At 46.1% G+C, this 24,738-nt stretch overlaps 1 long non-coding RNA gene across 1 annotated transcript; it reads left to right on the forward strand.

Moving 5' to 3' along the window:
- Positions 1-12,939: 12,939 nt before the first annotated feature.
- On the forward strand, positions 12,940-23,671 carry LOC123368423. The gene is made up of 3 exons (XR_006578775.1): positions 12,940-13,074; positions 14,543-14,581; positions 23,541-23,671. It is a non-coding gene; the product is annotated as an uncharacterized LOC123368423 (long non-coding RNA).
- Positions 23,672-24,738: the final 1,067 nt, after the last annotated feature.

Here is a 24,738-nt window from a genome sequence, read left to right on the forward strand (position 1 = left end):
GGGCTAGTGAATATCCATGTGATCAGAACATCCAGAGGTGTTTTGATCTCTGCTCCCATTTCTGTGTAAGGACTAGTCAGGGACAGATCTGGAGCTTTAGTTCAGACAATTACCTGAAAGCCTGGATCCTGATCCCAAGCAGAGATGGGTCCCAAACCAAGCATCATCATATCAAGACTTCTATAATGAAGCCAAATCAAAACCCTGGGGGAGGATTTGAACTTTGCAGCTCAGGCCCATCTCTGTCTGTTCTGAACCCGGGTGGCCTAGAGTACTCAGGCTGGAAAATCTATAAGATTCTAGAGTACTCAGGTTGGAAATCCTGAAATTACTCCATATTTCCTGCTCACAGGAGTCTGGGAATATTGTAGAAAGGGCCTATTCTGTGGGATTTCAGGGCAGCATTTTAGATCTCTGAAGATATGGGGACATTAAGAATAAACATTTTATAAATCAAGGAAAAAAAAGTAAACTGAACTTTTTCAAACCTCAGAGAATATTTGGTTCTGTTCAAGCTTTGGGCCAAGATCCCAGTGAAGCAAAGCACTGGCTTCTGCCTGTTCATTCCCATACACCACACTATCCCTGCTGAAATAGTGTGGGAACTCTTTAGCAGGTTTATTACAGACTTACACCAAACTGGGCACTAAGACAAAGGGTAATGTATTCCGTGGAGAAGATTTGTAACATGAGGGTGAGCTGGAAGCATTGTCATCCTGGGTCAGGTGGAGTGTATCACAGCATAAACAAAGAGCAGACCAGGACACAAGACTTGTCCAGCTGCATGTTTAAAGTGAGCCAGGGAGGAAGTCAGTGACAGTTGTTGGTCCCCAGAGTGTGTGCCAAAAACTCTGCCTAATCATTCCAGCTCTCCTGCCATTGGGCAAGATGCCTGAAAGAGGGAGCTGTGTAAGCTGAATTTGACCCTTTTGAAACCCTTCTTTCCCTTTGGGCCAGACAGTGCGGGAAAAGTGTTTCCTTTTCTAGATCTTCTGTAGGACTTGGAATGGCTTTTAGTTTGAGTTTACTGTTGTCATGCAGAAAACGTTTTGTCTGAAAATTTGGAGGCTGTGATTTGCTGGTGCAGACTCTGAAGCCTTCACCCAGCAGAGGCAATTGTCTCTACCTTTTCTACTAAGGGGGAGGGTAATCTAGTGGTTGAAGCAAGAGACACGGAGTCAGGACTTCTGTGTTCTAATCTCGTCTCTGCCATTCACTGGCTGTTTAACCATGGGCAAGTCCCTTAACATGTCTCAGTTTCACCATCTGTAGAACGGGGACAACTACACTTACCTACTTCACAGAGAATTGTGACGCTAAGTCAATTGTTGTTTGTAAATAACTGAGATCCTTTACAGAAGGATAATTTATTATATTATATCCCCTTTCTCCCACTGAGAGACCCAAAACACCTTCCGTTTGGATGCATCAAGCTTTGATCTGGATTATTTTCTCCAGGAAATGCAGTCTGACAGTTCATATATGGTACAGCATCTGCAGTGAGAGAACATTAATGCAGACCATGCAACTTAGAAAGCATTGCTGTGGAGGGATGCACTCACCTCTTGAGCAGCTCCTGGCTATCCGGTCATGGTACTGACTTTCTCTTTGGCTACCGGCACCCCCGAAAGCTATCAGCCTGTCTCAGTGATTCTTCTGTGTCTTGGCCCTCCATCCAGGTCACACAGTGCAAAACCCCTTCTGGGGTATGACAACTCAAAAATTGAAACTGTTTCTGGTCTTCTGGGCCAATTATAAACAAAATATATTCTTACCCTTTCTGGGTTAAATTCTCTCTCTGGGATTGAACCAGCAAGGCTCCTCCTTAGCCCTTGTCACTCACTGTGGCCAGTAAGGGGCCTGGCCCTGCCTGGTTTCTCTGGCAGCAGGCTGATCCTTTTATTTCAGTCTGGTGGGTCTTAATTGGCTTTTGCTGGTTCCCAGCCCTTCTGTCTTCTGGATGACCAGATCTCACTGGTTCCCCAAATGGCTGTGGTTTTCCTCACTGCTAATTGTTTTCTAGGGCGGGGGTGCAGCAGAGCCCTGGTATGGGGCCACGAAGGCCTGGTACCCTCTGTCACAATTGCCCAGAAATGAAAATAGCTGCCACAGCATTACCAAAAATGTCAGCACTGAGACTCTTTGAAGGGAGTCATGCTCCCTTCCAAGTGGTTTTATTGCTCCATTAGTTGCTCTTCCCCAGAGCATTATGAGGATCAGAAGAGAAACAGGACCCAAGAGAAGGGAAAACTGTGACATTTTGGGGATCATCCAGATCAGTAAGGGATTCTGTTACTGCCTGCTCTGTAACCTTGGGTGCCTTTTGCTCTGCAGCTTTGATTCAGACCCCTGACACTAGTAGCTTGTACACATGCACAAGATCTCATCCTGGCTTCCACCAGCCTAGTCACTCCTTGCAGAGTAACACCAATAGCCCTTCCAGTCTTGAGTCTTCCTAAATCCATATTCCCGAAGTTCCTAACTACCAGACACTCTGACTTTTCCCTGCCAATTCGTCACCCCCCTAAAGGCATGAAACCAGTTCTCCCCCGACACCAGCCTACTTTGACACACTGCACACAGTTAGCAGAACAGAGTGGTAAAAATGAACAGAAGGTTTATTTAGTAGAAAAACCACAGATTCAAAGATGAAACAGTAAGGGGGAAACAAACACATACAAATTACACAGAAAATAAAGGCACAACCTCAGGCTTTGCGCTTCTAGTATTAGAAAAGGGATTTTATCTAAAAAAAAGTTATCTATTGCCTCTGAAAAGTTTCCCAGCATATCCCATGCTATGGAGGGGATCCAGCATTTCACAGACAGCACCTGCCAAGTGACTGTCCCTCAGTTTCTGGATCCCCAAATTCAGACACAAGCCTGCTTTTAAAAGGCTTTTTTTTCTCTTTTTTATTTTTCTTCTCTTAGTCCATGGTGATTCACGTTTATTTAGTGTGGAAATCCTTCTTGACTGAAGAGTGGGGATATCTCAATGTCTTTCCATTAATGTTAATGTTCCCCCATTGTCTCTTCTTCACAGGACAAAGGGTTGTTACTTGCAGCTGGTTTTGTGTAAACACCTCTCTTGAGAGGTGCCCCCCTTGCTGTGAGTTATGGTTGAGATTGTAGTATAGGTTATGAGCTCAGTTTTCTATATACATAAATACATATATACACAGACTGTGGTTATGCATCTATCTCATGACCATCAAGTTCAGAACACTACAAGCTTTCATGAAAGACCTTACTTGATACATTGTGATGGTACAATAATATAGTATGCAATCAGTTGATTCAACTGCTTATTTTGGGGGTTTAACCCAGTGATGTGCTAACTTTTCTTGTCGCACCCCCGTTACCATTTACAGAATTTCACACACACACACACACACACACACACACACACACACACACACACACACACACACACCGTTCCATTACTTGTAATTTGAAGTAATCCATTACTTCTGTGCTACTGCTGGTGGCAGTGCTGCCTTCAGAGCTGGGGGGCCGGAGGGCGGTGGCTGCTGGCCAGGGCATTCATGTTGTTTGCCAAGTGGGAGGACTATTTTTTTAATACTGCTCCTGTCTCACTCCACAAGACCCACTCTATTTTTATCCTGCTCCTGCTATTATGGCAGTGTGACCCAGGGTGCCTGGGGCAGCCCTCACTGAAAATGCCAAGATTAGAGGATGCTGCAAAAAGCATAGCAGATTCTCCCCAAACTGATTATTAACACTGAAGTTAGATTCACCAACCAGTCACAAACTGTGCTCCTGATCCCCCACACTGGTTGTGAAGAAGCTAATAAAGAAATAACATGGCCCCTTTTACTGTATTCCAGTTCTCTGGCTCCCAATCAGCACATAGATCCAGTACAGTGAGAAGTTACACAAAAACTCTGCTCACTATAAAAAATGTTCTTCTGACCCCAAAGGGCCAGCCTCATTACCAGGTCAGTACAGGTTTGGCTCTTACCCAAAATACCATGCTGCTAGCTGTTGTGTATTTGGTTGTCATGGTTTTGTTGCTATGGCAACTGAGTTAGATTATTATGGGTTAGCTCAACCGGTTTCAACCGGCTGAGGAGCTCTCTGTATATATGTAAATAAAATGGAGGTTTTGGTTAGCTGCCTGCTCTCTGGCCTCAAGTGATTGCTTCCTACACCGGCTGCCCCAAGGATATAACACTGGCGACGAGGGTGAGACTCCGGTGCTGCTCCAGTAACAGAAGGAAGTAGAAGTTAAGGTAAAGAACAAACAAACAAAAAAGCTGCTTGTTTGCACTGACTGTGAAAGTGAAACTAAAAATCATGGCTACTCTGACCAGGCCCCTGGAGCCTTTTGATGAGAATACAGAGCAGTGGCATGTGTATACTGAGCGTTTTGAGCTTTTTGGTATTGCAAATGACATTACAGAAGCGAAGAAGGTGCCAATATTCTTAACTGTTGTAGGGGCTAAAACCTACTCTCTGCTACGCAGCTTACTACACCCTGTTAAGCCTGAGACTAAATCTTACAGTGACATTGTGGAAATCCTGGGGTCTCATTTCTCCCCAAAACCACTGGTAATTGCTGAAAGATATAGGTTCCACAAAAGAGACCAAAAGGAAGATGAAACAGTTGTACAATTTGTAGCCATTTTAAAAAAGCTAGCAGAACACTGTGAATTTAAAGAAATGTTACATGATGCCCTGCGTGACAGGTTAGTGTGTGGCCTGTACAGTGAAGCTATACGGAAGCGCCTACTGACAGAGGCTCAGCTTACCTTACAGAAGGCTGTTGATATTGCTGTCTCCATGGAACTGGCTACAAGGGAGGCACAATACATCGGTGCACCCCCTAGGGTGCAAAAAGTGTCACAAGAACCGACCCACAAAACTGTGCAGAGTCAAGAATGTTACCGCTGTGGTAAGCCGGGTCACCAGGCATCAGAATGCTGGTGTAAGGACCTGGTGTGTCGACACTGTGGCAAAAAGGGACACATTGAGTGTGCCTGTAAACAAAAGAAAAAGAGGCCTGTGGTCTGGCCGACAAAAAGAGGAACCCTGCATACCCTAGAGCAGACCCAGGATGATCAAGGTGACACCTCATCGCAAGAGGAAGTGCCACTGCATGTTTTGTCTTTGGCAATGGGCTCACATGAATACTGGGTAACCCCGTTATTGGATGGCAAACGTATACGCATGGAACTGGACACCGGTGCAGCCGTCTCACTGATCTCCGAGACTGTGTATAAAGAAAAGCTACAGCATCTTCCGCTTAAGGCAACAAAAACTGTTCTGAAGACGTATACGGGAGAAGCTGTGCCTATGCTGGGCACTATTGATGTTAAGGTGGAGCTCAATGGACAGGTGGCTAAATTGCCACTGTTTGTGGTGAGAGGTAACTACCCAGCCTTAATGGGTAGGTCTTGGCTTGGGAAGATTCAACTGAACTGGGCAGAAGTGCACCGGATGACTAAAGAAGAAACCAGTCTAACCCCTATACTAAGGAAACATGCTGCTGTTTTTGGAGATGATTTGGGAAGTATGAAGGGAATCACTGTGACATTGAACATTAAACCTGGCAGTCCACCAAAATATCTGAAAGCCCGAACTGTGCCATATGCCATCAGGACAAAAGTTGAAGCAGACCTGGAGCGCCTGGTCACCAATGGAGTCCTAATACCAGTTACCCATAGCTCATGGGCCACTCCTATCGTTCCAATCGTGAAGAAAGATGGCTCTCTCCGGATTTGCGGTGATTTTAAAGTCACTGTCAACCCAGTGTTGTGTGCAGAGCAATACCCGCTTCCCCGCATCGATGACCTCTTCACAGGCCTGGCTGGGGGACAAAAGTTCAGTAAGATTGATCTGAGTCAAGCATATTTACAGATGCACGTCGATGAAAAGTCCCAAGAGCTGTTGACTATTGTGACTCATAAGGGGCTTTATCGATACTGTCGTCTACCCTTCGGAATAACATCTGCTCCTGCCCTGTTCCAGAGGGCTATGGACCAGATCTTGTGTGGCTTGTCAGGAGTTCAGTGCTATCTGGATGATATCCTGGTCACTGGAAGAAATGAAGAGGATCACTTAAAGAATTTAGAGGCTACCCTACAAAGACTGGAAGAGTATGGCCTACGAGTTCGCAAAGACAAGTGTGAATTCTTCAAGCCCTCTGTTGAATATTTGGGACACATCATTGATTCTGCAGGTCTTCATAAGGCCCCTGCAAAAGTTAAAGCTATTGTGGAGGCTCCCCCACCTCGAAATGTAAGCCAGCTGCGCTCGTTTCTAGGACTCCTGAACTATTATGGAAAGTTCATCTTACAGTTAGCCACACTGCTAAAACCACTTCATGAGCTCCTTGGGCAGAACAAGGCCTGGAAGTGGACTGAAGCCTGTGATGTTGCGTTTAACAAAGCTAAGGATGCATTGCTAAATTCTGAAGTTCTAACGCACTTTGATCCATCCTTACCCCTGCAATTGGCCTGCGATGCCTCCCCTTATGGAGTGGGAGCAGTCGTGTCACATATTATGCCTTCAGGAGAAGAGAGACCTATTGCTTTTGCTTCACGCACTCTAAGCAAAGCAGAAACTAACTACGCCCAAATCGAACGTGAGGCATTAGGAATTGTTTTTGGAATTCGGAAGTTTCATCAGTACCTGTTTGGGCGAAAATTTACTCTTCTCACAGACCATCGACCTCTGACATCAATTTTTGGACCTTACACAGGCATTCCCCCATTAGCTGCTAGTCGTATGCAACGTTGGGCATTGTTACTTTCAGCACACACATATGAAATCAAATATCGGAAATCCACTCTACACGGCAATGCAGATGGCCTCTCAACGTTGCCTTTGCCGGTCAAACACCAAGATAGTGCCCATAAGGAAATCTTCTACTTTGAACAGGTAGAGAATACACCCATCACTGCTACTCAGATAAAGAAGGCAACTCGCGTTGACCCAGTATTGTCCCACGTTATGGACCTGGTGATGCATGGAACATCTCGACAAACCTCTCCGGTCTCATCCGACCTTGTTCCCTACATGTCCAAGCGGACGGAGTTATCGGTCCAATCTGGTTGTTTGTTGTGGGGGAGACGTGTCATTATTCCACCACCACTGAGATCACAGATGTTAGAACAGCTACATTCCGGTCACTGTGGAATAGTGCGCATGAAGGAAATTGCACGAAGCTATTTTTGGTGGCCTGGGCTGGACAGCGCTATTGAAGAGAAGGCAAAAGCTTGTATGTCATGTCAGGGTGTGAGGAATGCACCCCAGTGGGCACCCCTACACCCATGGGACTGGCCTGAAAACCCGTGGCAACGTATTCACGTTGACTTTGCTGGCCCCCTTGAAGGAAGCATGTTCTTGGTGGCAATAGATGCCCATTCTAAATGGCCAGAAGTCTCTATAATGCAGTCCACTTCTGCAGAGAGTACTATCCAAAAACTACGAGGACTCTTTAGTCGTTTTGGTCTGCCAGAACAACTTGTGAGCGACAACGGACCGCAGTTCGTTTCTCAGGAGTTTCAAAATTTTATGAAAGCAAATGGGATACACCACATCACGTCAGCACCATATCATCCGTCCACCAACGGATTAGCTGAAAGATTTGTGCAGACAATGAAAAACGCTTTGAAATCAGCAAGGGGACAACACTCCATTCAAAAGCATCTGGATACCTTTTTACTTTCCTACAGAAACACACCTCATGCTACGACCCACGCATCTCCGGCCTTTCTAATGATGGGACGACAGCTGCGCACTTGCTTTGATCTGCTGAAACCTTCTGAACCCCGACAAATTGTGCAACATCAGCAGCAATATCAAGTCATCAGACGGGCACCCAGAGCAAAAGACCGAACCTTTAGCCCGGGACAGCCAGTTTTGGCTCGGAATTATACTTCCAGAGCTAAATGGGTTCCGGCCACAGTCATCACTCAAACAGGACCTGTTTCCTACACAGTCCGGACTGCAGAGAATCTTACCTGGCGGCGACATGTAGATCAGCTGTTGCCAGGTCATGCCAGTCCTCAGGACCCATCTGCAGTTGAGGGGTCTGACTTCACCTCTTCTGGTGAGGGATCGAATCATGAGTCACCTGTTTCTGACTGTTCTCCTCCATTACTGCCGGCGGCTGAGATACCCCTTTGCCCAGCACGAGCTGATACCACCTCCTCACCTGTTCGTGCTGCGGACCCTGAGCCCCTAGTGCTTTCGGGTGCAATAACACCAGTAGTTCGCCGTAATCCACCTAGAGACAGAAGGCCTCCTCATCGGCTGGATCTTTAGCTAGGGCGAACCCACGGTTATGGGGCAAAATAATCCCCAGGGTTTAGCCGGGAATGGAGGCAGTCTACCCTCCTTCTCTAGTCTAGTGTGTGTTTTATTTAGGGGATGTTCTTATTAGGGGGGAGGAATATGTTGTGTATTTGGTTGTCATGGTTTTGTTGCTATGGCAACTGAGTTAGATTATTATGGGTTAGCTCAACCGGTTTCAACCGGCTGAGGAGCTCTCTGTATATATGTAAATAAAATGGAGGTTTTGGTTAGCTGCCTGTTCTCTGGCCTCAAGTGATTGCTTCCTACACCGGCTGCCCCAAGGATATAACACTAGCCAATCCTGTAGTGTCTAAAACTGAAGGTTTATTAGAAAAGAAAAGAAAAGAAAAGAACAAGAAGAGAGTGAAGCAATGGTAAAGCAATCAGATACATACAGATACTTCAAAGTCCATATATCAGGTTCTTAGCAGTAGTGGTGAGTTTGCTGGTTTGAAAGTCCCTCTGGAACACATCCAAAGTTTGGATGGGTCATTCAGTCCTTTGTTCGGACCTTCATTTGTAGAACAGTTGCTTCTGGGGGTAAGAAGCAGGAAGGATTGAAGACAAAATGGAAATGATGCAGCTGCCCTTTATATTCCTTTTGCCATGTGGCTTGTACTTAGGGTGACCAAACAGCAAGTATGAAAAATTAGGATGGGGGTGGGGGCTAATAGGAACCTATATAAGAAAAACACTCAAAAATCAGGACTGTCCCTATAAAATCGGGACATCTGGTCACCCTACTTGTACTTCCTGTATCCCAAACACAAGCTTCACAGCACATGGCATGGAAAAGCCTTAGAGTTCTGTCTACCAACTTTCCCCCACATCATGCCTTGCTGACTGATAAGGTGTATCCCCTGGCTCCTTTCAATGGATTCATTGTCAACTGATGACCCTTGATTGGACATCAAACAGGCTAGGCAGTGCTGATGCCAATCTGTCTGGGGCTGTCACCCAGAAACACAGCACAAATTTGGAAATACAGATATACCATACATATCTATAATTCACAATACAAAGGTGATACAAACATATAAACAAGATCATCATACCTGGAAAATCGTAACATTTTCACAGATACCTTACATAGTCAGATTCCTTGCAATTTTATAATATTGGTAACAACAATATCATAAAGTGTCTCCCAGATTTCATACAGTATCACAGGCATAGGATCTGAGTTTCTTTGTCCTCCCATCCCCCAAGAACCTTTTGTAACCACCCTGGGGGTGGGGGGTGCTCCACAGTTTGCACACCATTGGTTTAAAACTTCGGTTCTCACCTTGGACTGTCTGGGTGCTGATTATCACAGATCTGATCTCTTTGAAAATTGGATCAGTGGAGCCACTGATGATACTAAAGATTTTCTTGTTATATATAAGTGGTGTGTTTTCATCTACCCTTTCAGTGGGGATAGGGAGAGGAAGGTTTCCACAGAGAGAGTGGGATTATAGTTGCTAGGAGTCATCCTCCACCTCTCCTGGAAGGCTTAAATCTACATTCTGTTGCAGGGCGAGGTGGTGTTCCTTTGAAAATGAATTTGCAATAAGATACAGCTACAAAAGAAATCATGTCATGCAGCTGAGAAGCGATAGTTCTGGGTAGGGCTCTGGGGGACATCATCTGGGTTACTGCACTCAGTCATGGGCATCATATTACCAGAGAGATATTGAAAAAATAGGAGGGAGTTCAGGGAAGAGAAACAAAAATGATCAAGGAGCTAGAGGGACAGTGTTATGAGGAAGGATTAAAAGAGCTAAAAATCTGTGTAGCTTGGCTTAATGACAACTAAGGGAGGACTTTATAAGAGTCTACAAGTGTAGGAAGAGTGCAAATAATTAAAAAAGAAGAGGAATTATTTTGTGCTGTATGGGCAGGGTAAGAGTAAGATCAAATGGGATGAAATAAAGAAAGGGGAGAAAAAAGATCAGGGAAGCTTGCCTGATAGTGATATGTATTAAGTTGTGGGAATGGTGGAAGCTCCATCACTTGAGAATTTTGAAGATAGACTGGACAAGACACTAAAAAATGTTATGAAAGGAAGGAGCTTGCATTTACAGGGAGATCGGCTGGAGGGAAAAGGCATATTTTTATTGTTTCTAACTTTTGTGATTCTGTGAAACATCAGGCACCTGTTTGTTGGGAGAGCAAAGTACTGAGGTTGCTTTAAAGATCTGAAACATCTCTGTAGAGAAAGCTGCCATGCTGGGCAGTAATTCTATGTCCCTGGGCTTGGTTCTATCAGGAAGAAAGATCTACAGAACTGCACAATATCCCCCTCATTCCCTGCCCCCAAAACTGCCAAACCCATGAGTTCTCAACAGAGATTTGGAAGTTCTTAATTATTCAGTGAATCCCAACTTCCTCTGGGTCCTCCCATGCCTACATCAGGCTCCACAGCCAATCTACTCACCCCAGCTTATAGCGTGAAGGAGATTTTCCATTTGGGGCAAGTTTTGTGCTCAGAAAAGTTAACACTGACTGGAGAGAGGCAGTGTGCAGGCAAGGTGGGGTGCAGGCGTCCTCCTCATCGTTCTGTGACACAGCTCAATCCTGACTTGTGCTCTTGTCCCACAGTTCCAGTCCCCCACAATTCAGTCCTGACCTGCAATATCCCATTCTAAGCCTTGGCCTCTTCCATCCAGAGACTCGTGAACTGGATAGTGGATGTGATATGTGAACACACTCAGTTACGGATAAGTCTACACTGCAGCTGAGAGGTGTGATTCCCAGCCCAGCTAGACAGACTCACACTAACTTTGCTTGAGCTAGCGCACTAATAAATAGAAGTGTGAACGCTGTGACATGGGTTCACACCCCTGGGGTCAGGCTGGTTTGGACTTGAGCTGTTAGCCTGAGCCAGTGCCACGTCCACACTGCTATTTTTAGAACACTTACTCGAGAGGAGCTAGCAGGGGTCTGCCTACCTGCACTGGGAATCGCACCTCCCAGCTGCTGCGTAGACATACCCCAAAAAGTCTAATTCTACCACCTTCATTCCAGTGGACTGGTAACCTACTGCACAGACAGGCCCACTGATTTCAGAGGGGCCACGTATGCAGTAAGGTGCTATGCAATGTAAGCAAGGATGGCAAAATTAGTCTCTCAGATATTAGATTAAACCAGTAAAATGATACTGGTCACTCCTCCTGGCTGGGTAACTCTTTACCTAGGATATTCCCAGAAGAACAGCTCTGCTTTGAAAATGAGCTTTCAAATACCTCTTTTACCTAGTGTAATGGAGGGTTCTGCGAGTACCATCTCTGAGGGAAGCTTTGGCAATAATCAAAATTAGCACAAGAAAAAGCATAATGTGGATAGTTAAGTGTGTTGGATACAATTCTTTCAGTGTTTTAGACTTTAACCTACATGATCCATTGTACTTTGAACCATACAGGCCCCTTATACCCACAAACCAGTATGCATGCAGCCCAGTACTCACACATAATCCTGTAATAAAGAGTGATCCTACAACTGCAAACCACTAGATGGAAGGGGAAAAAATGGTGAGGAAAGCGATTTCAGTGTGGAGTTTTCCAATGGGATATTTTAAACAACAGTGCGGAAAAGAAAGGATTTTTCAAAATTAAAGAAAAATGTCTTGCCAGACCACTTTGAACCCGACCTTTACAGTGTGTCCTTCCCCCCCCCTATATAAATGACTCCCCCATGCATACATATACATGTCTGCCATCCTGGACAAGCTCCGCTTGTCTTCATATCTGACCCAAGCAGCAAATAGAAGTTATTGAACCTTCAAGGTCTACCTCCCAGCACTGCTGAACACACGCAGGCATTTCCCAGAAGTGAGCCCTGGTGTCTGATGCTTTTGGCTATGAAAACTTTAGCAGCAGCTGGATCCACGTCATATGCAGGGAGGCAGCAGGTCTGCCAGCCCTGCTGAAGCAGCCAGGGGCAAGCTGCAGCAAGCTCTCAGCAGCCTGGGGGGGCTGGGGTGGGGGGGATAAGTAATAACACAAAGCAAGTACAGCTCGCTGACTGATTCCACAAGAAGAGAAGCAAAATGACAAAATAAGGGCTGTAATTGCAGGGCAGAGACCTATAATTCACTCCACTCAGCGCCCCTCGTTAGTATGTGCAGAACAAATGTCTCCAACTGGGGCTCTTGCCAGCACAGTTTAGCAGAGGTATTGTCACTGGATGGGGACTATGCACGGTAAAGTAAATTTAGTCTTTGATGTGCTTGGTAACTGCAATCACGGCTGTGGGGTTATGTTCCTTCCTTGAAATGAGGGAACAGCGTGTTCCTCCATGCCCTGCCTCTCTTCTTCCAGTGAAGTGCAGGGCCTTGGCTGAGTCAGGATAGAAGAGACATTGTGGGGCCAAGCAACATCTGAGGAGAGGGAAAGGCCGGTGGTTAAGGCACAGACTTAACATTCAAAAGTGAGGTGAAAATATCCCAGTATCACACATTACCTTGACAAAAGGCTTGCTGGGAAATGAGACCTAGAGACTGAGGCCACAGAGGGATAAAAATAACTTCAAAGCCATGATTTTACCGAGTCCTTCCCTGGACACCTATGATTTGCCTGTGACCTCACAGGAAAGGTCAATATCATAATGGCTGACCTCTCCCTCAAAACATACTGACCCAGCCAAGCCCAGGAACTAGCTGCAACTCTCAGTGAAGTGAACAGGAGCTGTGTGGCTAAGTTGTGGGATGTTTGAAAGTGGAGGAGAGGATGTTCTAAGGACACACTTCCAAATGAAATTCACCCCTGTGCAGAAGGTTAGCATGAAGTCTATGTACCACTTAAGTCCCATTAAAGTCATATTTTAAAGGGGGTATATTTTAAGGGGGACACCAACCCTCGTAGGAAATAAGCAGAGACAGTTATTCGTTTCACAGAGAGCCATTCAACAGCTATCATGACTTTGGGTCATTACCAAATGGGGACCAGATTTGAACCAAGTGACCTCTGCATCCCATTACAATCCCCTCATATTTTCCTTCTGAAAGTGCAGGGGCACACCAATGCCTTTAGTATCTGTGGATTTCCTGCAGACATTTGAAAGAGAAAAGGCAGACCTACAATGCCATACAACAGTCCTTCACTAGCTCCCTTTCTAGTGTGGTGGAAGCTGAAAAGAAGTACCACATTTTTCATTTTTATTTTCTTCTGTGGATTTTTTATTACTATTATTATTATTATTATTCTCCTCCTGCTCCCCACACACAGTTTGTTGATCAGAAGCAGCAAAATTTGCCTAAAACCCACCCCAGGGTTCCTAGAACATGACAAACCAATTAAACCTACAGCAAAAATAAAAATTCCCTGGTGACTGAGCAGATGAGCAATCTCCAGTCTCTCTGGGCCGCCGGGAAAGGGAAGAGGGTGAGAGACAGAGGCACAGTCCCTTATGCTCCAGTGACATATTGGTAGCAACAAGCATGTCGTAAATATTACAAAAGGCAAAGTCAGAACTCAGATAAATAACACAAAAGTCCTTGTGTCAGCAGCCAACACCTCCACAAATCACCTCACACCAACATTTTCACCCCTCTCTGAAAGCAGGAACCAGGGGGAAAGCTTCAGCATGGGTTACTAGTTCCTTGACGTAAATGCTTGCAACACACTTACAGAAAAGGTCTCCTCTTTAAGGCCAGTTTGTTTTTGTTTTAATTTTCTTTCCAAAATACTCTACCGAGGTCATGGGAAGTGCTGCTCCGCCAAGTCCAATGATATGCATCAGCATGTTCTCAGCAACATGCAAACAACAAACCTCTCTGAAGGGCATTAAAGACTCTAATCTCTGAATTCATCTTATTCACCTTTGGGAAGTGCTGCAGCTGGCCAAGAAGAGAAACCACCTCTCCCACAAAACACACACATCTAAATCCTTAAATTAACCATCTCAGCAGCCCAGATACTAAAACAAAGTATGGCAGGGACGATGTATGATATAGTGGTCAAAGCAGAAATCTGCACATCAGGACCTGCTATTCCCAAACCAGTCCAGCATTCACTATGTAACCTGGACAAGTCATTCAAACTCAATGTCTTGGCTTCCCTATCTTTAAAAGGGGGACAACAAGCAGATCTTAACTTTAACTGAGGTGAGCTTATGATTTATTGACCTAAGAGGTAAATACTCACTGAGCTGGACCTGAAATCAGCATATACCTCGAGGGACAACAAATCTAGATGTTCATCTCATCATGATGTCAATATCTTCTTATTATACCCAATTTACAGATGGCAAGACTCAGGCATAGGAAGATTCAGTGTCACACAGTGAGTATAATTTGAGCACTCTGTGATACCTTTAGTAATTGAAGGTTGTGGGCATGTTATTACCCTAGATTTGCCTCAGTCCATCATATAACTATCTGCATGGCATTCACTCATATGGCCAATGAAGGTAATAGTCAAACGCATGTATTATTTCTGTAGGTTTTATAGTTATTCATTTATGTAAATAAGCTCTGTTAGTAGACAGTGTTAACTCTAAATTTTAAAACTTTTCACATAACATATTCCTTTCTTGGGAATTTGAAATAGGACAGGAAACGTGTCACATCTCCTGGAGAAATGTAGGAAATCGCAGCATGCTTATTTGTCACTCAGTTTCAAATCTGTTCTGAGGGGATGGAACACAGTAAAATTGTATTAGAACTAAGACAACACATTTTTTCTCTTTCAAAGCCAAACACTTTGGATTTATAATATCTCCTGGGCTTTACCAGGTTTGCTCTGCCCTGAAAGTGTATGTGTGTGGGCTCCACTTACATAATGGGTGCCAGACATCGAGTGCTACACAGAGGCATCAGAACGTGCAGTTATTTGTACTGCCACAAACTCAGTGCTATCTAGGAATAGCATGGTTATCACTATGTCTCAGCCACACAGAACCTCATCACGATGACTGGGATAGAACTTTATCTACTTTTGCTACAAAAATTACAGACTCCCTCCAGTTAGGCTGAAGGAGGATCTTTTTTAGCAATGATCAGTGTTGGGCCTAGGGCACACTGATGAACAATCTTGATTCCCTCCTGAAGAGGGCAGTGGTGCATACATATGTGTACTCCAGCTAGTTCATTACAGGATATTGTCCCTCCTGTATTTAAAAATAGGCTGTGCAACACTAAATATTTTAAGTTGCATACAAAACTGGATAACTGTAACTCAATAAACCTCTTCAGAAGGCCATGGTGGGGGCAGGCCTGGGGTTGGTAGGGGCCTCCCTCAACTTGGGAGTAGTTGTGAGCCACAGAAATTGGCTTTGCTATGGAAACAGCAACTGTACATTTTGTAACAGCACAGAACTGATAGAAAGCAAAGCACATTCTAATTAACCACTCACAACTTACTCCTATTTGTTGTACATACTGTGCTGAACACAATGCACCCTGAGCCTGCAGTACTTAAACAAAAGACAGAAAGTGCCATAACAGGAGGCTCTGAAAGAAATTCACACACGTGGGAAAGCTCATGGCTGCATCCTTTTCACAATAGCCCATCTGGTAGCAGACAGCACATGGTAGAGCTGCCATGTCAGGGCCACTTAACTCCCTTCGTGCAGCTGCAGACTTGAGAAGCATACAATGTTCTGCAGAATATCATCTCTCCTTTCACTTACACTGGCATAAATCAGGAATCATATCCCTGAACTATACCAGTGTAACACTGGAGTAATGAGAATCAGGCCCACAGGGTCGCCACTATAATAGTCAAAGATGACAGGTGGCCATCAGGTGTGCAAGTCTATTTAGCAAAGGGAACAAGGTGACAAGTAGCTTAAGGAAACAGAAGGTGAGTGGAAGAGGAGGACAAAGTAATACAGGCCTCATTGACATGATGTGTCGTCTTTGGGGCAGAGACCGTCACTTGCTATTCATCTGACTGGTTTTTAGCAGAATAGGGCCCTCATCTTGTCTGGGGCTTCTCAGTGCTACTCTGATAATTATCAGAGGGGTAGCCGTGTTAGTCTGGTTCTGTAAAAGCAACAAAGAATCCTGTGGCACCTTATAGACTAACAGACGTTTTGCAGCATGAGCTTTCGTGGGTGAATACCCACTTCTTCGGATGCAAGTCTTCACCCACGAAAGCTCATGCTGCAAAACGTCTGTTAGTCTATAAGGTGCCACAGGATTCTTTGCTGCTCTGATAATTATAGTGATCAATGATGTAAAACAGCTGAGGGAACAAGGGTTAGTTGCACCTATATGCATTTGAACGGACTGGTGAATGCAGGCAAGACAGAGCAATATGTACATTTCCAAAAAGGAGAACATGGGCTGTCCATATACTTGCTCTTTTATACGTGTCTTTTATCCAACGAGACAGAGAGATGGTCAGGCCAGTCTTCCAAGATTTCAAACTTTTAAGAGTTAAAACAAAAAGAACTCCTGCCTCAGCTGCATAAATACGGATGTTTCCATGCAGCGCAGAATGGGGAGGGGAGGTTAGATAAGCAAGGCCTTGGCAACCTGAATAAGCAAATAGAGCCAAGCTCAGTTATCCCCATGGACATATCTCTGGTTTTACTCACAGCGATTTATCACATGCACTGTGAAACCTTCAAAGAGCCACTGCCAGCCAAGACCAACTCAGTGTGGCTTCACCTGATTCATCCAGGATGGGAAGGGATTTCCAGCCAGGATTACATCAGCATGGCTTTTACTAGCAAGACCACAGGAAGGCAGCACCCCTGGAAAAATCATGGAGCAGGTCCTCAAGGAAACCATTTTGAAGCACTTGGAGGAAAGGAAGGTGATCAGGAACAGTCAACATGGATTCACCAAGGGCAAGTCATGCCTGACCAACCTGATTATCTTCTATGATGAGATAACTGGCTCTGTGGATATGGGGAAAGCAGTGGACGTGATATATCTTGACTTTAGCAAAGCTTTTGATATGGTCTCCCACAAATTAAAAAAGTATGGATTAGATGAATGGACTATAAGGTGGATAGAAAGCTGGCTAGATTATCAGGCTCAAGGGTTAGTGATCAACAGCTCGATGTTTAGTTGGCAGCCGGTATCAAGCGGAGTGCCCCAGGGGCCTGTCCTGGAACTGGTTTTGTTCAACATCTTTATTAATGATCTGGACGATGGGATAGATTGCACCCTCAGCAAGTTCGCAGATGACACTAAGCTGGGGGGAGAGGTAGATACGCTGGAAGGTAGGGATAGGATCCAGAGTGACCTAGACAAATTGGAGGGTTGGGCGAAAAGAAATCTGATGAGGTTCAACAAGGACAAGTGCAGAGTCCTGCATTTAGGATGGACAAATCCCGTGCACCGTTACAGGCTGGGGACCGACTAGCTAAGCAGCAGCTCTTCAGAAAAGGACCTGGGGATTACAATGGATGAGAAGCTGGATATGAGTCAGCAGTGTGCCCTTGTTGCTTAGTTAACGGCGTATTGGGCTGTATTAGTAGGAGCATTGTCAGCAGATCGAGGGAAGTGATTATTCCCGTCTATTGGGCACTGGTGAGGCCACATCTGGAGTATTGCATCCAGTTTTGCCCACCCCCCCATTACAGAAAGGATGTGGACAAATTGGAGAGATTCCAGCAGAGGGCAACAATGATCAGGGGGCTGGGGCACATGACTTACAAGGAGAGGCTGAGAGAACTGGGCTTGTTTAGTCTGCAGAAGAGAAGCGTGAGGGGGGATTTGATAGCAGCTTTCAACTACCTGAAGGGGGGGTTCTGAAGAGGATGGAGCTCGGCTGTTCTCAGTGGTAGCAGATGACAGAACAAGAAGCAATGGTCTCAAATTGAAGTGGGGGAGGTCTAGGTTGGATATTAGGAAACACTATTTCACTAGGAGAGTGGTGAAGCACTGGAATGGGTTACTTAGGGAGGAGGTGGAATCTCCATCCTCAGAGGTTTTTAAGGCCCGCCTTGACAAAGCCCTGGCTGGGATGATTTAGTTGGTGTTGGTCCTGCTTTGAGCAGGGGGTTGGACTAGATGACCTCCTGAGGTCTCTTCCAACCCTAATCTTCTATGAGTCTATGAACAGAGAGCAGCTCAGCCTAGCGCCTATGAGCACAGCCAGGGAGAGCAAACTCCCATCTTAGCCCACCTCTTTGTAGCTTGGTTAAAGAAGAGGTAACCCCAACCGTGGGGAGGGCTCACGTGGCAGACCACGCACATCCTGTTCGAGTGTCAGACTCAACAATGAGGCCAGCCATAGGAATCAGATTTCGTTAGGCCCTTCAGTGTCTTACTGGTGACAATTCCCTCCCCTACAAAAATACTTTTAATACACACTCTTCTCATTGTAAGTCCCTAGCTTGGATTCAGTTATTGCTTGGGATGTCCCATTCTTCCACTGAGATCTGAGTACTGGATTTGAAAGGTAGGGGTGTTTGAGACCTACATGGATTTGATGGCAGGCATGGATATTATCAAAGTGAGCTGGAGGATTCTGGATGGAGCTGCATAACCCTCTCTGCCTTAGGAGGCTCCCTAACAGAAAAGCCAGAGACAATTCTCAGGGTATGTCTACACTACGAAATTAGGTCAAATTTATAGAAGTCGGTTTTTCAGAAATTGTTTTTATACAGTCGATTGTGTGTGTCCCCACAAAAAATGCTCTAAGTGCATTAAGTCAGCGGACTGTGCCCACAGTACCGAGGCTAGTGTCAACTTCCAGAGTGTTGCACTGTGGGTAGCTATCCCACAGTTCCCACAGGCTCCGCTGCCCATTGGAATTCTGGGTTCAGATCCCAATGCCTGACGGGGCAAAAACAGTGTCGCAGGTGATTCTGGGTACATGTCATCTGCTCCTCCCCCCGCCCCATGAAATCAACGGCAGACAATCGTTTTACGCCTTTTTTCCTGGGTTACCTGTGTAGACGCCATACCACGGCAAGCATGGAGCCCGCACAGCTGACCGTCACCGTAAGTCTCCTGAGTGCTAGCAGACGTGGGACTGCATTGCTAAACAGCAGCAGCTCATTGCCTTTTGGCAGCAGATGGTACATTATGACTGGTAGCCATCGTCGTCGTATTCCTGGGTGCTTTTTTAACCGACCTCAGTGAGATCAGTCAGGGGCGCCTGGGCAGACACGGGAGTGACTCAGCCAGGTCATTCCTATCTTCTGCCGAGCACCCAGGAGATGACAATGGCTAGTAGTCCTACTGCACTGTCTTCTAGCAAGCAGCCAGGAGATGATGATGGCTAGCAGTCGTAATGCAGCATCTTCTGCCGAGCACCCAGTAGCTGACGAAGGCTAGTAATTGAACTGCACCATCTGCTGCCACTCTAAAGATGTAAAAGATAGATGGAGTGGATCAAAACAAGAAATAGACCCGATTTGTTTTGTATTCATTTGCTTTCTTCCTCCCTCCATGAAAGCAACGGCCTGCTAAACCCAGGGTTTTGAGTTCGATCCTTGAGCGGGCCATTCTGTGTGACAGTTGTTTGTGTTTCTCCTTGATGCAAAGCCACCCCCTTTGTGGACTGTAATTCCCTGAAAGCCACGTCGTCAGTCGCCCCTCCCTCCATCAGAGCAGACAATCATTTCGTGCCTTTTTTCAGCCCAGCACTGGGATCATGGAGCCCGCTCAGATCACCGCAGCAATTATGAGCACTGTAAACACCATGCACATTATCCTGGATTATATGCAGAACCAGAACCTGCCAAAGCAAAACCAGGCGAGGAGGCGACGGCAGCACGGTGACAAGACTGATGAGGACATGGACATAGACTTCTCGGAAAGTACGGGCCCCGGCAATGTGCACATCATGGTGTTAAGGGGGCAGGTTCATGCTGTGGAACGCCGATTCTGGGCCCGGGAAACAAGCACAGACTGGTGGGACCACACAGTTTGCAGGGCTGGGACGATTCCCAATGGCTGCAAAACTTTCGCATGCGTAAGGGCATTTTCATTGAACTTTGTGACTTGCTTTCCCCTGCCCTGAAGCACCAGAATACCAAGATGAGAGCAGCCCTCACAGATGAGAAGCGAGTGGCGATAGCCCTGTGGAAGCTTGCAACGCCATACAGCTATCAGTCAGTCGGGAATCAATTTGGAGTGGGCAAATCTACTGTGGGGGCTGCTGTGATCCAAGTAGCCAAGGCAATCAAAGAGCTGCTGATATCAAGGGTAGTGACTCTGGGAAATATGCAGGTCATAGTGGATGGCTTTGCTGCAATGGGCTTCCCTAACTGTGGTGGGGCAATAGATGGAACCCATATCCCTATCTTGGCACCGGAGCACCAAGCCAGCGAGTACATAAACCGAAAGGGGTATTTTTCAATGCTGCTGCAAGCACTGGTGGATCACAAGGGACATTTCACCACCATCAACATGGGATGGCCGGAAAAGGTACATGACGCTCGCGTCTTCAGGAACTCTGGTCTGTTTCAAAAGCTTCAGGAAGGGACTTTCTTCCCAGACCAGAAAATAACCGTTGGGGATGTTGAAATGCCTATAGTTATCCTTGGGGACCCAGCCTACCCCTTAATGCCATGGCTCATGAAGCCGTACACAGGCAGCCTGGACAGTAGTCAGGAGCTGTTCAACTACAGGCTGAGCAAGTGCTGAATGGTGGTAGAATCTGCATTTGGACGTTTAAAATCACGCTGGCGCACTGACTCGGATAGACCTCAGTGAAACCAATATTTCCATTGTTATTACTGCTTGCTGTGTGCTCCACAATCTCTGTGAGAGTAATAAGGGGGAGACGTTTATGGTGGGGTGGGAGGTTGAGGCAAATCGCCTGGCCACTGATTATGCGCAGCCAGCCACTAGGGTGGTTAGAAGAGCACAGGAGGGTGCGGTGCGCATCAGATAAGCTTTGAAAACCAGTTTAATGACTGGCCAGGCTAAGGTGTGAAAGTTCTGTTTGTTTCTCCTTGTTGAAACCCCCCCATCCTGGTTCACTCTACTTCCCTGTAAGCTAGCCACCCTCCCCTCCTCCCTTTGATCACTGCTTGCAGAGGCAATAAAGTCATTGTTGCTTCACATTCATGCATTCTTTATTAATTCATCACACAAACAGAGGGAAAACTGCCAAGGTAACCCGGGAGGGGTGGTGGAGGAGGGAAGCACCGGGTGGGGTGGGGTGGTGGATGAGGGAAGGACAAGGACTTTAAAACTTTAAAATTTTAAAAACTCAAAAACTTTAAAACTTATTGAAGGCCAGCCTTCTGTTGCTTGGGCAATCCTCTGGGGTGGAGTGGCTGGTGGAGGAAAAGGGAGAGTGGTTAAAAAGACACATTTTAGAGAAAAATGGGTATACTCTTTCACGTTAAACATTGCTGTTCACATTACACAACACATGTGCTTTCATTACAAGGTTGCATTTTGCCTCTTGTATTGAGGGCCTGCCGGTTTGGTGTGAGAGATCACTCACGCTTCACCTCTCCCCCCACCGTGTGTCTAATCACGGGAAACATTTCTGTTCAGCCAGAGCCAAACAGCCAAGCAGGAATGGGCACCTCTGAATGTCCCCTTAATAAAAGCACCCTATTTCAACCAGGTGACCATGAATATCATCACTCTCCTGAGGATAACACAGCGAGATAAAAAACGGATGTTGTTTGAATGCCAGCAAACACCGTGACCATACGCTGCCATGCTTTGTTATTCAATGAGTCCCAAATATGTGCTACTGGCCTGTATAATACTTATGGAGATGTCCCTGGAGGATTTCCGCTCCATCCCCATACACGTTAACAGACTTTTCCAGTAGCTGTACTGGCCGCGAATGCCAGGGCAAATTGATCATTAAACCATGTCTAATATTTACAAAGGTACACTCACCAGAGGTCCCTTCTCCACCTTCAGGGTCCGGGAGCCCGCCTTGGGTGGGTTCGGGGGTTACTGGCTCCAGGTCCAGGGTGAAAAACACATCTTGGCTGTTGGGGAAACCGATTTCTCCGCTTCCTTGCTGTGAGCTATCTTCCTTGTCCCCAAAACCCACTTCCGTGTTGTGTGATTCTCCATTGACGGAGTCAAAGCACAGGGTTGGGGTAGTGGTGGCTGCACTCCCTAGCATGGTGTGCAGCTCATTATAGAAGTGACATGTTCGGGGCTCTGATCTGATCCGTTTGCCTCTCTGGTTTTGTGGTAGGCTTGCCTTAGCGCCTTAATTTTCATGCAGCACTGCTGTGCATCCCTGTTATAGCCTCTGTCTTTCATGCCCTTTGAGACTTTTTCGAATGTTTTGACATTTCGTTTACTGGAACATAGGGTAAGCAGATCCCGTACCTCCTGTTCGGTCCATGCTGGAGCTCTTTTGCGATCCTGGACTCCATCATGGTCACCTCTGCTGATGAGATCTGATGAGATCTGCACTCACCTGCACCTTGCCACACTGGCCAAACAGGAAATGAGATTCAAAAGTTCGCGGGCCTTTTCCTGTCTACCTGGCCAATGCTTCTGAGTTGAGAGTGCTGTCCAGAGCCATCACAATGGAGCACTCTGGGATAGCTCCCGGAGGCCAATACCGTCTAATTGCATCCACACTACCCCAAATTCGACCCGGCAAGGCCGATTTTAGCGCTAATCCCCTTGTCGGAGGTGGAGTAAAGAAATCGATTTAAAGAGCCCTTTAAGTAAAAAAAAAAAAAGGGCTTTGCCGTGTGGACGGGTCCAGGCTTAAATCGAAGTAATGCTGCTAAATTCGACCTAAAATCATACTGTAGACCAAGCCTCAGTCACATCCAAAAGAGCTACAGTTCCATGGCCTTGCACGGCTAACAATGGGAGCCTAGATGAGCTAAGCACAGCTGTTCTGTACCAAAAGACTGCCTTTCCCCAAACAGACACCTTGGCCTTTTATATTACAATGAGGCTAGCCTGATTAATGACTCCTCTGCTGAAGGGATGACTCAGATGCAGCCCTGATGAATGGAAGCTCTCATGTTATGAAAGCAGCACAGAACAGAGTGTATCTGTTTGTTGTTGTTTTCCCCCTAACCCTCCTCTCAATTTTTTCTCTTTTTTTCCTAATCACAAAGATTGCCGTCAAGTAAAATTTCCATTTTAGTTGGGAATTGGTCCTGCTTTGAGCAGGGGGTTGGACTAGATGGCCTCCTGAGGTCCCTTCCAACTCTGATATTCTATGATTCTATGATTCATTTCCCAGCCATGACTGTGTTCACTTGATGTGCCTTCTACCCAATGCTGCCGATAAATGAAGTCTTAGGAAAGAATCCATCTTTTTCCCTTGCTGTTTCCTGAAATGAAGCAATTATACTCAACTGTTTTTTTGTTTTTTTTTACAGAGAAAGAGAAGTCCCATAGGTATCAGAGCTTCCGCCTCAAAACAGGGTGTGAGGAGGAAATAAGTGAACCGACTCAATGCAGTATTAAACGATGTCTAAAGCAGCATTGCTACAATAACAGCCTTATATAAGCAGCTAAGTGAAATGGATTATGCATCTCTGATTGTAAGATATACATGCAGGCAGGGGAAGAGCTGTGGCTAGTGTGGGACCTGTGACAAAGTTCCTCCTCTACCTTGGTGGGTCCTGCGCTTATTGGTGGATTTGCTCGCCCCACAGATTTACCCTGTGCGTCAGGAAACAGCCCAGAGACCTTCCCCTCTGGTAGAAGCCACAGTCCAAGTTTGTAAACAAAATACCGGTACCAACTCCCTGACACAGCCTACAGGGGCACATCTCTGCAGAACTTACATTTCACACTAATGCTGTGCTGTAGGTAAGAACTCCACCTAGGGGCTGGCACGCTTCCTGTATGAAACTGGGGGGGAGGGGGCTTCTGCCCTCCTCTGCCCCCCCTAATTGGAGCCATTTCCCTTATAAATTGTCTCAGCAAAGAGGTCAAGGTCCTCCACTAGAGATGGTCCTTCCAGGGCAGGGCCAAGGAATGCTGGCAGCACAATGTAAAGGAAACTTGCACGGCTTAAGTAGGCCACACTACACAATTCTGAAGCATCCCTCTTCCCTAGCTCTGCACGTACAGCTGCCTAGAATCAACCAAACCCTGCCACCATTCCCTCCATCTCTGACGGCGCTGCCAATCCCCTCACCACCCAGTGTCTTTCTTGCCTCATTCACCCTCTTAGTTTCTCTGTACACTTACCATGTCTGCTGGTGGCTGGCACAGAAGGCTGCTACTGTTTGCCTCTCTGCTGGGGTTGCTCTGATGCTGGTTAGCTTCATAATTCACCATGGGAACTGGAATGGGGGGCAGGAGACAAAGGAGCCAAGTCACTTTTCTCCACTTCCTGCCAGTAGCAAGAGTTACCTGCATTGAGGTTGGAAATATGGCTGCTCTCCCTGCTCCCTACTGGTCCCCTTCTGTCTGGTGCCTCGTGAAGGTACCTCTATACCATGATATTCAGACTGAGGTTTGGGAGCTGCAAGTGGTTCTTTAATGTGTCTCTTGCAGCTCATGATATTAAAACACTGTGTGATTTAATTTTTAACCAATCAGGATGCTTTAACTATGTTATTAACC

This window comes from Mauremys mutica, chromosome 4 (assembly GCF_020497125.1).
Source record: "Mauremys mutica isolate MM-2020 ecotype Southern chromosome 4, ASM2049712v1, whole genome shotgun sequence".
In the NCBI taxonomy this organism is placed as follows: Eukaryota; Metazoa; Chordata; order Testudines; family Geoemydidae; genus Mauremys; species Mauremys mutica.